Below are 15,215 nucleotides of genomic sequence, written 5' to 3'. Positions count from 1 at the left end.
TGTAGTGTGCAATAGTGTGGAGAGAAGGTGGGTGAGTTGTAAATGGTAAAGGAGAATTCTATTGATGATGGAGAGAAGATGAGGTGAATCGCCAATTCTATTCTTAGTGAGTGCAACCTACCCATAGTATGGCACCCATGATCGATTGAAATCAATAAGACTTTGAAATCCTACCTTGAGTATTATAACTATTGTTTTGTGGTGGATTTTCTTGCTGTAATTCAATGTCAATTTGTGCTTGTGTTTTCCACAGTGTATTGACTATGGGTGTCAAATGCTCTAGTTGAATCTCTCTCTCTTTCTCCTCTTTCTCCTCTCTCTCCTCTCAACTCTTGTCTCTCTTTTCATCTCTATATAAGTAGTCGTAGTCGTAGTCGTGGTCGTGGTCGTAGTCGTAACATAGAAAAAGAGAGAGAGATGGAAGGAGAGGATAACAATTTAAGAAAGAAAAAAAAAGAGATAGATGGAAGGAGGGGAGAACAATTTAAGAAAGAAAAAAAGAATGATAACAAAAATAAATTGTTTGTCGTAACGCAGACAAAATGAAAAACGATGAAGGCCCTGTTGTTCAAGATCGCGAGGTATATCTTAATCAGTGTTTTGGTGCAATGGACCTCATAGAAGGAGATTAAGACGTCCTCTATTGAATCTATGAGGCGAAGAGTAGTCGAGATGGTCTGTCTCTTTGAGAAATACCTGCCTACTAGCATGCTCACGATACAAATCCACCTTCTTATGCATCTTGTAGATGAAGTGGAGATTACTAGACCTGTCCATACGCGATGGATGTTCTTCATGAAAACCCTGAAAGGCTTTGTGCGACAATGAGCTCGGCTAGAAGGTAGCATGACTAAAGGTTAGTTGGTGTCTGAGGCACTAGTGGATATTTCACAATGGCTACCAATGGTAGATCCAGACAATAAAATGCTATGGTCGTTGAAGGATGATGATAGACTGACTGGAGATGTGGTGGTTGGAAATGGGGTAGAAAAAAGAATGGATGCTACAATGGAGGAGAAGGTGAATCGCTTTTGTATGTTGCACCATGCCTCTATGGAGACCATAGGATACTTCATACTTGGACCATCCACTTACTCAATTCGTTGACCAATCACTTATAAGGGTACATAAGATAGCATTTTAAGTGAGATCATTTTTTAAGGATTTATATTACCATGCTTTGTATGATTTAAATTGATTATTATAACATCATTTTTAATCTATGCAGGTGACATTTTTAGGATCAGATTGCAAGATTCAGAGACATGGCAGACCAGGAGCTGTCTCAGACATCATCAGGCCGCTCTGCTAGATCTACTTTAGCACGATCGGATGCTTCAGCTTTGAGTAGACGAGGTCGATGCTCTAGACTTGAGCCAAAGGGAGGGAGTGCTTCAGGGTCAGGGGGATGCTGCAGAGATACGGAGGTAGTAAGCTCGCGGTTGGCACGGGATACAGGTGCGACTCCTCGCTCTCGTGGCGGTTCCAAGGAGCATGGCTCAAGCTCAAATGGATGTTGTGGAGGCACGGACGCGGTGTCTCCATCTCGTTATTCAGCTGGAGTTGCGTCACCTCCAGGATTTGTCACACCTGTGGAGACGTCTACTCCAATTAGTCTGGATTTCGCTCAGCCGTCTACAGGTGGCACCCCTATGGGTGCCACTTAGACCGATATTACCCCGGTCGGTACACCGGATGCACAGGGATCTCTTGGATATGCCCAAGAGCGTGGACATAGGTGGGAGAGGATCGATCTGAGGCATACCCCAGGGGGATATTCCTATCTAGTCGATGATAGGTCAGGAGCCATCATCATGAATGATGAGGGGAGGAAGGTGATGGCTCTCATGAGAGTGTTGTGCCAACAAGTTTTTCGGCATAACATCTTAGATCATTGGAAGAACATATCGAAGGGGAGCAAGGACTACATAGTAGCATCCTTGCATGAGGAGTTTTGGGTTCCAGCCTGAGTAGATAGATTTTTTAGGGCTAGATGATGGACTGCATGCGCGTGTATATATCACACAATCAATCGGATGCATGCAAAGCACTCAAGAGTGGGGCTACAAAGCCCGAGTGGCTAGATGCGGATGACTGGCGCTGACTGAGGGAGGAGGCTACAGATTCTCGAGGATGTTGGAGTCAGCAACGCGAGGCGGCGAGGGCACGACTCAAGGCCGGAGTGGTCCATAATCTTGGGAGTGACGGCCACAAGACGTACTTGGAGGACTTTGTAAGTTTTTCTTTTGTTTTGCTTGTTTATTTTTTGCAATATCCTTTGTACTGACAATTATGTTTCTACCAGTTAGTATTTTGTTTTCTTTGCAGCACTCCATTACAAATAGCGATCCGACCAGCCTTGAAACTCGATATGCAGAGAGGCACGGTCTCACTACATTGATCGACCGATTGTATAGATGTGGTGGCCCTGTAAGTCACTCATCTTTCCTATCTGTAGTTACCATGTTTAATTAGAATGCATTATTTTATGGTGGACTAATGCGTTGTTATTTCTTTTTTTGCAGAGTTCGTTCGATGGTCCTTTGCAACGGGATGAGCTTTCGGATGGCGAGGATATGTAGCTCACCCTTAGATCCCTGGAGCTCACACACCTTTCTTTTTTGGTCGCCTGATTTGTGTAGACATTTTCTATGTAGTAGTGATATATTGCCATGATTGTACTAGTTGCTTTCATTATGAGATCATGTATTTATTTCATGTATCAGTGCTATGATTTCAATATACTTTGTTTTTATTTACACGAGCATTGTACACAGTGTAGAACTATTTTGTAAGGCCCAAATAAAGCACACAGTGCTATATGTCTGCACTGCCACAATTTTTTTTTTCCCTATTACCTTCGCTATTAGCATCGCAAATTTACTGCTCGCGTCGTTATTGGCATTGTTATTATCATCACAAACTGTCGGTATCAGCGTCGTCATTGGCATCGGTATCAGCGTCACATTTAGTTATTGGCATCATTATATACCGATGCCAATAAATACCGACTATTCTATGGCGTCCTAGATATTCTTGTTAAGTTTTTTTATAATCCCCACAAGAAATCCTTGCAAATGGATTCTACGTCTTTGAGAGTAGATTTCGTGGGTCTCCAGCATGAGAAAAAAACACATGATTGACACAACAAGGATGTGCTTTAGAACTATAGCCCTTCCAACCAAGTTACACTTAAAACCTTTCTAAAAATCTAGCTTTATTCTTAGGCGGTCCATTATCCATTGCCATGTTGGTTCTCTCAAACCATAAAATCCATTAATATACCTAAGAGGCAAAATTTTTTCCCATCTAGAATGATTCTACACCCCCCATTTACCAATTGGTTTAGAGGCAACTTCATTTTTTACTTTATCCCTATTCTTTTAAGGTTAACCAAAGAACAATAGGCAAGACAAAACTCTTGTATACAATCGACAAGGCTTTGAGAAACATATTGTCATTGTGTATGGCCCCATTGGTATCATCTAAAAATAGATTGAGTATCATTTGTTTGTTGTTGGGTAAGGTAAGTCCCCTAATATTTCTTGCATCTACCTCAGCCTAGGTAAGCCAACCTTAAGAATCCCTTGCTATTGAAAATAATAGGGGGGCTAACATGCAGCCCTATTGAATAGATTTTTTTAAAGGGAAGGGGTTGGTTAGCATACCATTGAGTGTGACTCTTGCAAAAGCATTGTCAAAGAGCACCATAACATATTTGATAAACTTCCTTCCCAATCCCATATCTTGAAGGGACTTGAAGACAATTGTCTATTCTTTTTCTTTTTAATAAGGTTGAACATTTCCTTTGTGGGTTTGTCAGTTCTGCTAGCACACCATGCATTAGTGTGCATTAGAATCTATTTAGTCTCTAGCTCTTTACCTTATTTGAGCTCCATTTTAATCTTAAATAGTTTTTGTTGAGCTGAGAAATTCCCCTTGTTTTACTCTATCCTCAAGGGTGATACTCTCTAGGTATTTCTGGTTTCATGTTTTTCTTCTATATTTGATGGTGTTGCAGATGATGGGTTTATGTGATTGCATGTTGCCATGCAATGGTTGGAGACATTAAATTTGGAGGCAAAAATCGAACCCTAGGTGTGATGGACACTTTTATGTACCACCTCTAGCTTAACCCGATTTTGGTCTACATGGAACCAGCTTGCTTTGATAATATTGTCATTCTTTGAAAGTGCTAGATGAATAGTATAATGATTCAAAAGGGCTATGTCTCTATGTACCCTAGTAGAAACACTAATCTAGGAGGTCATGAGTCCTGCTAAGATGTTAATCTTATCAAGACTGCTAACTTTCATAAGAACTTCTTGCCTCTCTTTATTGGACCATGTAAACCCCCCCTCATTATATCTGCTTCTATGAGGTTGTGTTCCTATTTAAGTTGATACCAAGTTATTTTTTCCTTTTTGGCAATGATTTGTCCCTTTTGAAAAAATCTATCATGTGGGTTTTCTACCATTTTAAAATCCACAACAAGGATTTTAGGGCATTTAATAAATTTTAGTGACTTCCAAATGTTTTCCCCATTCACCATAGAGTAGTTGGCATACATTGAAACTATTGCAAATTCCTCACTATCTTTAAAGAAAATAGCAACCCATTGGTTGAGTGATTTATACAAAACTGGTGAAAATTTTTTGAGAGGTGTGAGTGGACACCTAAGGTAATACCTTTGCTACTTGTTTTGTGGTTGATGAAGTGCCACTCATTGTTGCTAATATGCTACTTAGGTTCTTGGAGAGATTTTCATCCATTATTTTTACTTCCTACAGACATATACAGGCAGTAATAATAGCATTTTTCTAGAGCCAATTCTTAATTAGCTTGGCCCTCAAGGGGTCAAACAAGTTCTTGGTGTTAAATGAAATAATTTTCAAATTTCTCATCATTTCTAATTTCTTGAAAGTTTCCCCCTAGGACCTAGGGTCCTGATTTGAGAGAAAGAGGAGGTTGATCCTACCTTAGAGTTACATCTCCTCGAGAGAGAGCTATTATTAGTTCCTAAGGAGGATTTCCCTTTACTATTACCCTTTGGAGGCAACAATTCTTCTCTAGCGTGTGTCATGACCACTCTTTGGGGTGGATGTTAAGGTCGTAGTCATTAGGCTCCTATTCTAAGTTAAAAGTCAAAATTTTAACAATTTGAGAATTGTCCACAAATTCTTCATCCTCATCAAAAGAAAGAACACCCATTATTGGTAGGAGATGTGTGGTTCCTCTTTCTCCTCTGTTGTCATCCCTTTTCCTTCTGAATCATGTCATGAGACATAATCCTCAAGCTCAGCCAAATTAGAGAGAAATGGGGAGTACTTATTAGATGGCTTGTTTTTATTGTTTTGATATTAAGGCGTTTTAGAGATTTGGACTTACGATTACTAATTGTCTGAAAACCATCATTTGAGGCTTCTATTATTTGTTTCTCTTTAGGAGGTTCTAGGAGATTAGGTTTCAAGCAAGGTTTCAAGAAATCCTTAATAAAATGTCCCTATTTGTGACACTTGAAACAACAGTTTGGGAGGTTTTTGTAAATGACTAGCTATTTCATTATTGAAACACCTAGATGGTCCATAATCATTAGGGTGTGCATGAGATCATCTGCCATGTCAATTTCTACTAGTATCTATAGGTGCCACCTAGGGTTCACAATATTAACTAGTCTCTCAGCTAATATGTGTCCTAGAGGGGTAGCTATCTATTTGAGTGATGGGTGCAGTCACATAGTGAGATACAAGTGCCCAAACCCACATAGAAATTTTGGTGGGTTTTGGCCTATGGGGCTTGAAGTTGGAGATCCATTTGAACAATGACATGGGTGAGTTGCTCACCATCCATTTCTCTTGGCTCAAAACCTTAAGGGCTAGTTTCTCAAACTAAAAAGGAAATATAAAGTAATTATTGGGTATGTATTGTGCAGATAGAACTTGGCCTCCTAGAACCTTCCAGTTTGCTCTTAGTCACCATCTAAAGGATTGAGGCCAGTTGTGGCAAATGGCCCTTGTTCTAGTGATGCAAAGTGTAACTCACCATAATGAGGAGCTGGATGCAAAGATCAAACAATTAAAGAGAGCCATTGTATTCTAGCAATAACTAATACAATCAAAGAGACAAAAAGATGTAATTCAAGTCAATCAAAATGCAACACTAATTTTGATAGTAGTGGTTTTGATAAGAGGACTACATTTGAGGAGGAGGTTGAGATGAAGTTTTAACGTTTTATCTAAGCAACTAATTGTAGAGATCTCTAACCCTTGGGGATGCATTTTTTGATTTTCCTACAATTGGAAACTTTCAAATTACAACATGAGATTAATGAGATGAGATCTTTAGAGATGCACTTTTGATCCGCTTGTAGTTGAAAACTCTAAATTACAAGATGAGATTAACTATGATGGATCTGAATTACTTTCAGCAGCCCAAGTGCAATCTCAACAAGCACACCTTACATCTCTGTGAGTAATTGGTAGTAGTTTGCTCTCTCTCTCTCTCTCTCTCTCTCTCTCTCTCTCTCTCTCTCTCTCTCTCTCTCTCTCTCTCTCTCTCTCTCTCTCTCTCTCTCTCTCTCTCTCTCTCTCTCTCTCTCTCTCTCTCTCTCTCTCTCTCTCTCTCGTATTGTTTTTGCTTTTCTCACTAGGAAGTCAATCTTCTAATACATGAGATGCCACTAGAGCTTTCAAAATATGCATTCCTATTCCCAAGCTTATGCTTACCGGGAGTCAAACAGTAATAGAATATACTATTTCCTTTCAAACATCACATAGTCAAGTTGGTGATATGCTAAATCTTTTCCTCAAGGGGTGCACCTATAAGAAATCATATATATAACGTGCATTCAGAGGATATTAATAAATATTCATTTTTTACATGATGTAAGGCCATAGAATGACCCTTTTTCTTTACTAAACTTATAGAAAATTTTCAAATTGTAGCTAAAAACCCATGTTGTAAATATAATCTTATAATAAACTTCACTAAATAAGATAACATTTCTTTTGAATTCCCATGCTATATTACATGTCTTATATGGTGCACCCTCCTAGGGGCTTTTCAAGCATCACATGACCAATTTGGTGAGATGCTAAGGCTTTCTATCTCCAGGTGTAACACTTTCCTTCATGTGTTGAAGTAAGAGTAGACAAAGGTCTAATATCATGTCCTAGATGGAGATTCAAGTTTTCCTTCAATGGCGACACGCAATGTGCTTGGAAGAAAGGCTTTAGCTCATAGATGAAGTCATATATAATGATGCTTGCAAAGAAAATTAAGCTTGAATGTTTGGTTTATGAATTGATAAGGAATTTCAAGAAGATCCATGAAGAGCAGAACAATCGGAATAGTTTGACACCTTTGTATCCACCTTTTTGGGTCTCAATGACAAAGATTATGCAAGAATTGGAGAATATAATAGAGATGGATCAATAGATAATGTAAAGTTTGAGAAATACTAGAAATAAAGATTTGTACATATCTAAAAAGCGTAAAATAATTGACTATCTTGCATAGATTTGTGCAAACTGCCTTGAGTCCCTAGATCAAAGCCCCTCTCAAGCCCCTTCAAAATGGTAGTTAAATTGTTTGAATACTCTTAAAAAATGGGTTCATGGACTTAATGCTTGGCCAAGAACTAATCAATGGACTTGTTGAAGAGCATAGTAATAATTTCTTGATGCTTCATGTTGCCATTTGAGATATTTCAACCTACATTTTTAGCTTCAAATGTGCTCTTGGTCTACTGTCCATGTTAGTCCATTTGATGTCAAAATGGTGAAGAATAGAAAGCTTTTGAGGTGGAGAAACAGTATTAAGCTTTCTATTCATGTCCTTATGCAAGTTCTCATGAGGTAGGAGTAGTTTCTCCATGGAATCTTACCAAAAGCTTGAGAACAAAGAGGAAAGAGACTATTCTTAAAAAAGTAACAGGACTTTTAATCTCTAATCCTTGTAACCCTACTTTTGAATAAAAACCTTTAAAAATTGCATGGAATTTGATGATGAGCTGCTATTTTGACCAAGCACCATCATATCTATCCCTTCCATCTTCAAAGATATCCAAACTTGTCTTCTTCCAACTGTAAGTGTCCTACAAGTCACTGCTAGTTACATTCTATGTTGTTTACCTGTAGTACTTGTTAGAAATAGAGTTTTCTAAAAGGAAATTTTGGAAATTTGATAGAGAAAACTAGTTAAAGTGGATTAAAAATCTAGAGTTTTGATACCACTTGTAATGAAGGGAATTAAGAGGAGAGAGAAAGAGGAGAGAGAAGACTACAAGAAAGACAGAAGAAGAGTGCAATGGAGACAAAAAGTCTAGATGATAAGAGAGAAAGACTTGAAGTGGATAGAGAAAGAGAGAGATGGCTAGTAGCCATGACAGGACATGAGAGAAGCTTTGGAGGTGAAAGGAAAGAGTTACATTATTCCCAAAACAAAATGATGGTTGTACATATGTCCTTCACATCTTTTATATACCCCTAATTTAGCTCCTTAGAAACACACTCGATGAGATCAAGCCACCGACACCCATAGTTACAACTCAATCTACCACCCAAAATCAACCTCCTAGAGCTTGCAAATAGGGTCTTCATGTTTATGAATAATAGCACACCCTCTACATTCCATGTCACATACTTATCACCTTCTTCATCTTCTTATCAATTCAACTCCATGTGTTGATGTTTCTTAATATACTTACATCCCTTCTAGCAACATCTAAGCCTTCAAATTTTCACCTTGTGTTTCATAGAGCGCATGTATTTGATATCTCTCCTTGTGTGTATCCATAATGAGTGTCTTCATCTCCTTATATAGCCTCTAAGGCATAGCTTCTTTGTTGTGTAAAAAAACCACCAATACTATTATCACTGGAGTATCAAAAATTTACTTCATCATCATCATCATGCCCTACATAAAATCCATCCTTATCATCATCCTATTCTTTCTTCACGATCAAGTTGAGAGGATGTTTGTAGTAGATTTTGAAGAAGCTCAAGACAAGGAAGGAGGTATTGTCCAATAAGTTCAAGGCTCGAGTTTCAAGACTGGGAAGAGCATCAAGTGCATTGGAAGAGGTCCTACTCAAGCAAGACATAAGAAAATTAATCTGTTTTTTATTATTATTACATGTCGAGTGGATGCAATTAAAGATTACAACCTAGAAGGCTAGTCCAAGGTCAAAATTCTGGTGCTTGTTAAGTGCTATTTCCAAGCACTGGTGTAGAGGCAAGTTCACTCTCAACCAGCAAGACCCAGAGAGGACTGCTTATTGTTCAAGCATTTCAAGCAAACACCTATGGCTATCTCTCACCTAACCAACACACCTTCAATCCTACCAAGGTGTGGTGAGCTTACCTCAATGCCCAAATGAGTTGCCTCCTCCCTCAAGCACACCAGTAGCTCCACAATTGGAGATGCAAGCCTCCACCTTCAAGCTCCATCCTTCATAGCCATGTGTGAGATAAGAGAAGAGAAGAAGAGAGGAGATGTTAGAGAGATTTACCTCCACAATCCCTCACCCTCACACACTCACACACTCACACTCTCAAAATCTCTCTCTCAAGCACACATAAGCAAGCAAGAAGAGAAGAGAAGAAGAAAACAAGATGAGTCTACTTTGCCACACACCAAAGAATGAGATTCCCATTCACTTTTTGAGTTTATATACAAAACCCTAAACCCCTTTTTGGGCAATCCTCTTTTTCACATGGCTAGCCAAGCCCTCTTTGCCATTGTCCTCCTATCTTCCTAGCTTCCTTCCTACCGTTCATCTATCTTTACAATTTGCACAAGAGGTAGCTTGGCTCTCTTTTACAAAAAGTTTTAGGGGTGCCTTGCATTTAAAAATGCACTTTTGCCTTGAACTTTGCTTTTGAGGCCGCCCTTGAAATTTTGGTCGTTTCCCTTTCTACTTATTCTGTTGTGTCTAATTTCTCTCTAGGTCACCTCTTTTAGCTCTTGGCTTGCGCTTTCTCACCTTTTTCTCCTTTTCTTGTACAGAGGTTAACATTACCCCCCTCCTAGCCTAGTGCCAGTCCCATGGCACTGATGTTGGATAGTAGTTGGAAGGTGGGATGGGCGTAGCTAGATGACTTATTTGAGTTTTTATACAAGACCTTTCTTGAGGAGGGTATTGGACGGATTTTCCCTTGACATTGAAGATAAAGTTGGGGCGAGTCCCTCCCTAATGTTGACCTTGGGTGGATCTGTCCCTTGAAATTGAAGATCGTGTTGATAGATCCTTCTTAGAAAATAGTGGTGTCGTATTGCTGCGCATTCGAGGTCTGAAATCCACCAAAGGCTGTGTGTGTGACATTTGTTACTTTGTACATATTTAATTGTTGTGTTTACAGTTTTGTTCTGCGTGGGCAATATAGGGAGAGAAGTCTTCATTAGTATGCTATTATGCAACATGAGGACCTCTCTCTTGATGCACAGAACTTTGCTTGCATTTTGAAGGCCTGTGGCAGCATAGGAGCAGCTGAAAAAGGCAAAATAATACATGCTGAAATTGTAAGAGGGGGTTTGCTGGGAGGAAATAGTGTGCTTGGGAATGCATTGGTGGATATGTATGTTAAATGTGGACCACTGTGGGAATAGGACAGAAATGTGCATACCCTGTGATAAATATGTGAGGTTACGTGAGAGAATCTTGCATGACTTACACTATCATAGCAGCAATGAGGATGAAAGTGGATCATCTATAAGGGACAACTTGTGGAGCCAGCAAGCAAGTTTAGAGTCTACCCAGGGACCTCAGAACCATGCAAATACCACATCGAAGTGGAAATTATTAATCACATTTTCTATTGCAGGCATTGCCATTGTGATAGGAACCCTTTTGGCGTTACGGGAGGCCCACGGAAGGATCGGCTATTTTCAGAAAAATGAGAAAGGAAGTCGCTTTACTAGTTGGAAACAGGCAATACTGGGGGAAAAAAAAAGCAACGAATACAGGGATCTGGATGACACAGAATGGAAAATTGTTTTGGAGAGCAGTGATTCTGAGGATGAAGCTGATGATAGCAATGTTGTTGCGAAGATCAGTGATCAATTTCCAGTAAAAATCCTTTTGAATACGAAAACTGTTATCATGGTGCAAGATGCTCAGCTCTAAGGCACGCACTTTACTGGCAACAAGGAAATCCCGGGCCGTCTTCTATCAGCTTTGCTTGGATGGGCTGAAAGGAAGGAACGCTCATGGTCGAGTCGTACATGGTTGATGTACCACAAGTCTTCACTGAGGAAGAGACCAGAGGGTTGCTTTATGTTTGTGCCTCGGAAAGCCTGTAGACATATATCTTATCGATGAGCCGAGTGCTTACCTTGATTCAGAGCAGCGTATTGTGGTAGCAAAAGTGATCAAACGCTTTGTCTTGCATGGTAAAAAGACTGCATTTATTGTTGAGCATGACTTCATTATGGCAACATACATGGCTGACAGGGTCATTGTGTATGAGGGAAAACCATCAGTTGACTGTGTTGCGAATACACCACAGTCTCTCTTGACTGGCATGAACGTGTTTCTATCGCATCTGGATATTACTTTCAGACGTGATCCCACAAACTATCGGCCTTGTATCAACAAGCTGGATTCTACAAAAGATAGGGAGCAGAAGTCAGCAGGCTCCTACTATTACTTGGATGACTAAGAGTTTTTTTTGAAAGCTAAACATGGGAAAGATGATTCAACCATGTTATGGCATCATCTTGAAGCTTGTTAGTCAAACTACCATTTTCCATGAGCTGATGTAGTAGCTTTTGACTGGAATCTTCCGGGTATTGGAGTTGTTACTAGATATAACAGTTGTGGAGAATTGCTGCCAATTTGGGTACTGTGCTATAGGCTGTGCAGTATGCCATATAGTGCATGTCACGAGGAGTATATAATACTCTGGATGAAAGCAATCTGCGAGCTGTGTTTCTCCTTCAATGCGGTGTTACTGCATCAGCGTCAATTTTGCTCTTAGCTATATTCTCACACATGGATCTGCCTTCAATTTATAGGTCATTCAATTATAAACCTGCTTCAGCAAACCAATTACTTTTGAAAATTGCTAATCCTTGAGATGAGAACTTGTGCTTTTACAAGTCCTACTTTTCAGTTTATAGAGGTGTAAGTAATGGATCCATCTTGGAATTTCTCAGAAGTAACGATCCTCTAATTTTCTGGTAAAAGGGATCAATCGTGATGTTGGCCATTCAGATGCAGTTATGATGTGTATGAGCTGACTTTATATGTTTAACAACTGAACTTAACATGGAATGTCATATTAGGAAGGAAAGACAGTAAAGCGGCATATAAGTTCCTTGTTGCATCCAGGCTACCATCTGCAAGAGAGTCTTTGGATACTATCGTGACCAAATTTTCTACAGTAGAGCTTGATGACATAAAGGATGTGGTGGCCCTGTCTGGTGCACATACATTTGGTAAATCAAGTAGTATGCTTTCTTACAGACTTTGGAAAAGCAACAACAATGAATAATTATGAACCACAAGGTTTGAGCAGTTCAATCAAATTGTCATGATTTGAAGAGCTATTCTCAGTTTTCATATTGCTCTTGAGAGGGTGGAATAGTTTTGTCAACTGATGCAATCACAAATACTTGAGCTTGTATACATGGCATGGATCAATTGCATAGATCACATGTGGTTTGATATGATGTTTCTCTATGCTCAGAGATAACTTGGCAGTAATACAATTGTTACTTGGCATCATATTTGTCTTGATTGTTTGCTTCGATTGATCTTCTATCCTGAAATTAGTCAAGGTCTTCTTTAGATACGACTTTGCTTTGCTTTGGCAAATCCTTCGACATCTTTGGTGAACCTGGCGTGAAAGCGTCACAGAAATTTCAGGATGGGAGATACTTCAGCAGCTATTTCAGCCTCTTCTACAATTCCAGCTGCGTCCTCTACTTCAGCTCCATCAATGAGTGCTGCATCAACTACTTCAACAGATGATCTAAAGCAGATTTTGCAGAATATGTCCATGTATATGCAGCTTCAAAATCAGCAGACACAATTGTATATACAGCAACAGCAGCAATTGCATCAACAACAGTTGTCTCAGCAAAGGCAACTATATTCAAAGCAGGAGAATGCAAACAGCGCGACTAAGGCAATTGAAGCAGTTGAGAATGAGAAGAAGCTATTTGATGGCCGTAATGTTTCAGCTTATTTGAAGACATATGAGATCAAGATGGGGTTTTTTGGAGTTCCAGCTGGACTTATGAGTAAGTACTTTCTTCGTCTTGTCACACCCGCCTTGAGGGCAAAAGTGACTGATCTTGTTATTCAAAATTCACATTGGCAAGATTTTAAGAAGGCCCTGAAAGAAGAGTATTTCCTTGAGGACTTTGGTATGGCTACACGGCGGTCATTCCGAGAGTGGGTCTACATGCCAAACAAAGGTCTAGCTGCTTCAGAGTTGATTCGAGAATTTGAAGAGAGGTATAGTCAGCTTGATGCCATTGAACAAAGAGCATTGGATGTTGAAAAAGTTGAGTTTTTCTTGCAAGCTGCAGATCCTGCTCTTCAGGAAGAATTGGGAGAATTTCTTGAGGATCGCACAAAGCCTATGGGACTTAAAACAGATTGGCAGGATGCCCAGGATGCAGTCTCGACTTTGACCAAGAGGAGGATATGGAAGACCCGCCTACAAAATGGTTCTATGACATCGACACCGTCTTCTCCTCCTATGCCTACTTCTATCCCTGTTATTTCTTCTCCTCCTCAGCCAGTTTCTTGGCCTATGCCAGTGCCTACTATTTCCACTCCACCTATTCCTCCTGTTCCACGACCGATGCTAGCACCTTCTGCTCCAAAACCATCCACTCTGTCAGTGCTTACCTCTCTTGATGACATAATCAAAGGCATAACAGATTTGACACTGGAGTCAGTTAAAGCGGAGTTGGTGGGGAAATTGAAAGAGCAGTTTGCTTCGACTGCGCCTACTATTTCTTCTGGTGCTCCTTCTGCACCTAGGAGTGCTCCTAATGCACCTAGGAGAGATCGAAGATGTATTTGGTGTGATAGTACGGACCATCAGCATTGCAGGGATTGTGAATCTTTTCAGGATGCAAGGAGGAAGAATTTGGTATATTGGGGACAAGATGGTAAGATTTGGTTGACTGAAACAGGAGCTCCGCTTGCTACCAACTTTGGTAAAGGCGGAATGAAGAAGTTAATGGATGACATGGCTGCGCGTACTTCTTATGTGACAGCTAGAGGAGATGCTTCTGCATATGGAGTCCAGATTGAGAAGGGATCAGAGAATCAGTCAGCACTATGGACTTATGCTATGGAGACTCCAAACAAGGGAAAAATTCAGCAAATTGTTTTGACTAGTGCAGGCTCTAGCATCAGATCAGAGACAGGTTGGGATTCGCCTGTTGACAGGTACTCTATTTATGCCTACTTGGCTAAGTCTCAGGGAGCAGATGTACTTGTTGAGGAGAAGCGTAAGAGGGATGAAGAAAATCCAAGTGCAGCTAAAAAGACTAGAGGGGGTGAGTTTGTTACTCCACCTACTACAGGACCATCTTTGAGACTAGGGCCAGATCGACAGATGGAAGATGCTCAAAAGAGAGAAAAGAGGCAAGAGCCTAGAGAGAGAAAGCAGCCAGGGTTTAGATTGATGCCTGATATTGAGACATCTACGGACATGAAGAAAATCTTTAATGACAAGATACTTGGTAGTGAGGTGACTTCCACTATTTCTGAGGTTTTGGGCATCTCAAAAAGAGAGTTTCAAGATCAGTTCCAAGAGGTCCTGAAGAGGAAAAGACATGCATTGCCTACCATTGATACACATAGAGTTTTGATTGGGGAGTTAGATGAGGATGAGGATGAGGTTTTGGTTGAGAATGCTTCTGTTTTTCCACAGATAGAGAAGAGGGTTCAGCCTATGCATTATACTGAAACTGATGAGCCCGTTTTGATACCGCGTAGTCACTTTTCGCGGAGTCATTAGGCTAGGGCAACTACAGAGACGATGGTAAAAATTGGAGAGAAACATGTGCCTTATGTTGCTTTGGTGGATCATAGTTCAGAGATTAATCTCATAGTTCGTGGAGTTTATGAGAGTAATAGATGGCCTATGGATGTAGAGCATGGGTGGCGTATGAGAGCCGCCAATAACACTGCAGGTGATTTGTATGCTGCATGTCCCAGTGTTAGGGTTTCTATTGGAGATGTAGAGGAG

The 15,215-nt window shown here is 40.1% G+C and overlaps 1 pseudogene; it reads left to right on the top strand.

Moving 5' to 3' along the window:
* Positions 1 to 11,429: 11,429 nt before the first annotated feature.
* On the top strand, positions 11,430 to 11,969 carry LOC148030190 (ABC transporter E family member 2 pseudogene; annotated as a pseudogene).
* Positions 11,970 to 15,215: the final 3,246 nt, after the last annotated feature.

The sequence above is a fragment of the Lygodium microphyllum genome, chromosome 10 (assembly GCF_053477565.2).
Source record: "Lygodium microphyllum isolate KBCC chromosome 10, Lygodium_microphyllum_v1.1.10, whole genome shotgun sequence".
In the NCBI taxonomy this organism is placed as follows: Eukaryota; Viridiplantae; Streptophyta; class Polypodiopsida; order Schizaeales; family Lygodiaceae; genus Lygodium; species Lygodium microphyllum.
Note: the sequence above shows the minus strand (reverse complement) of the source record. Positions and strands in the feature narration are given on the sequence as shown.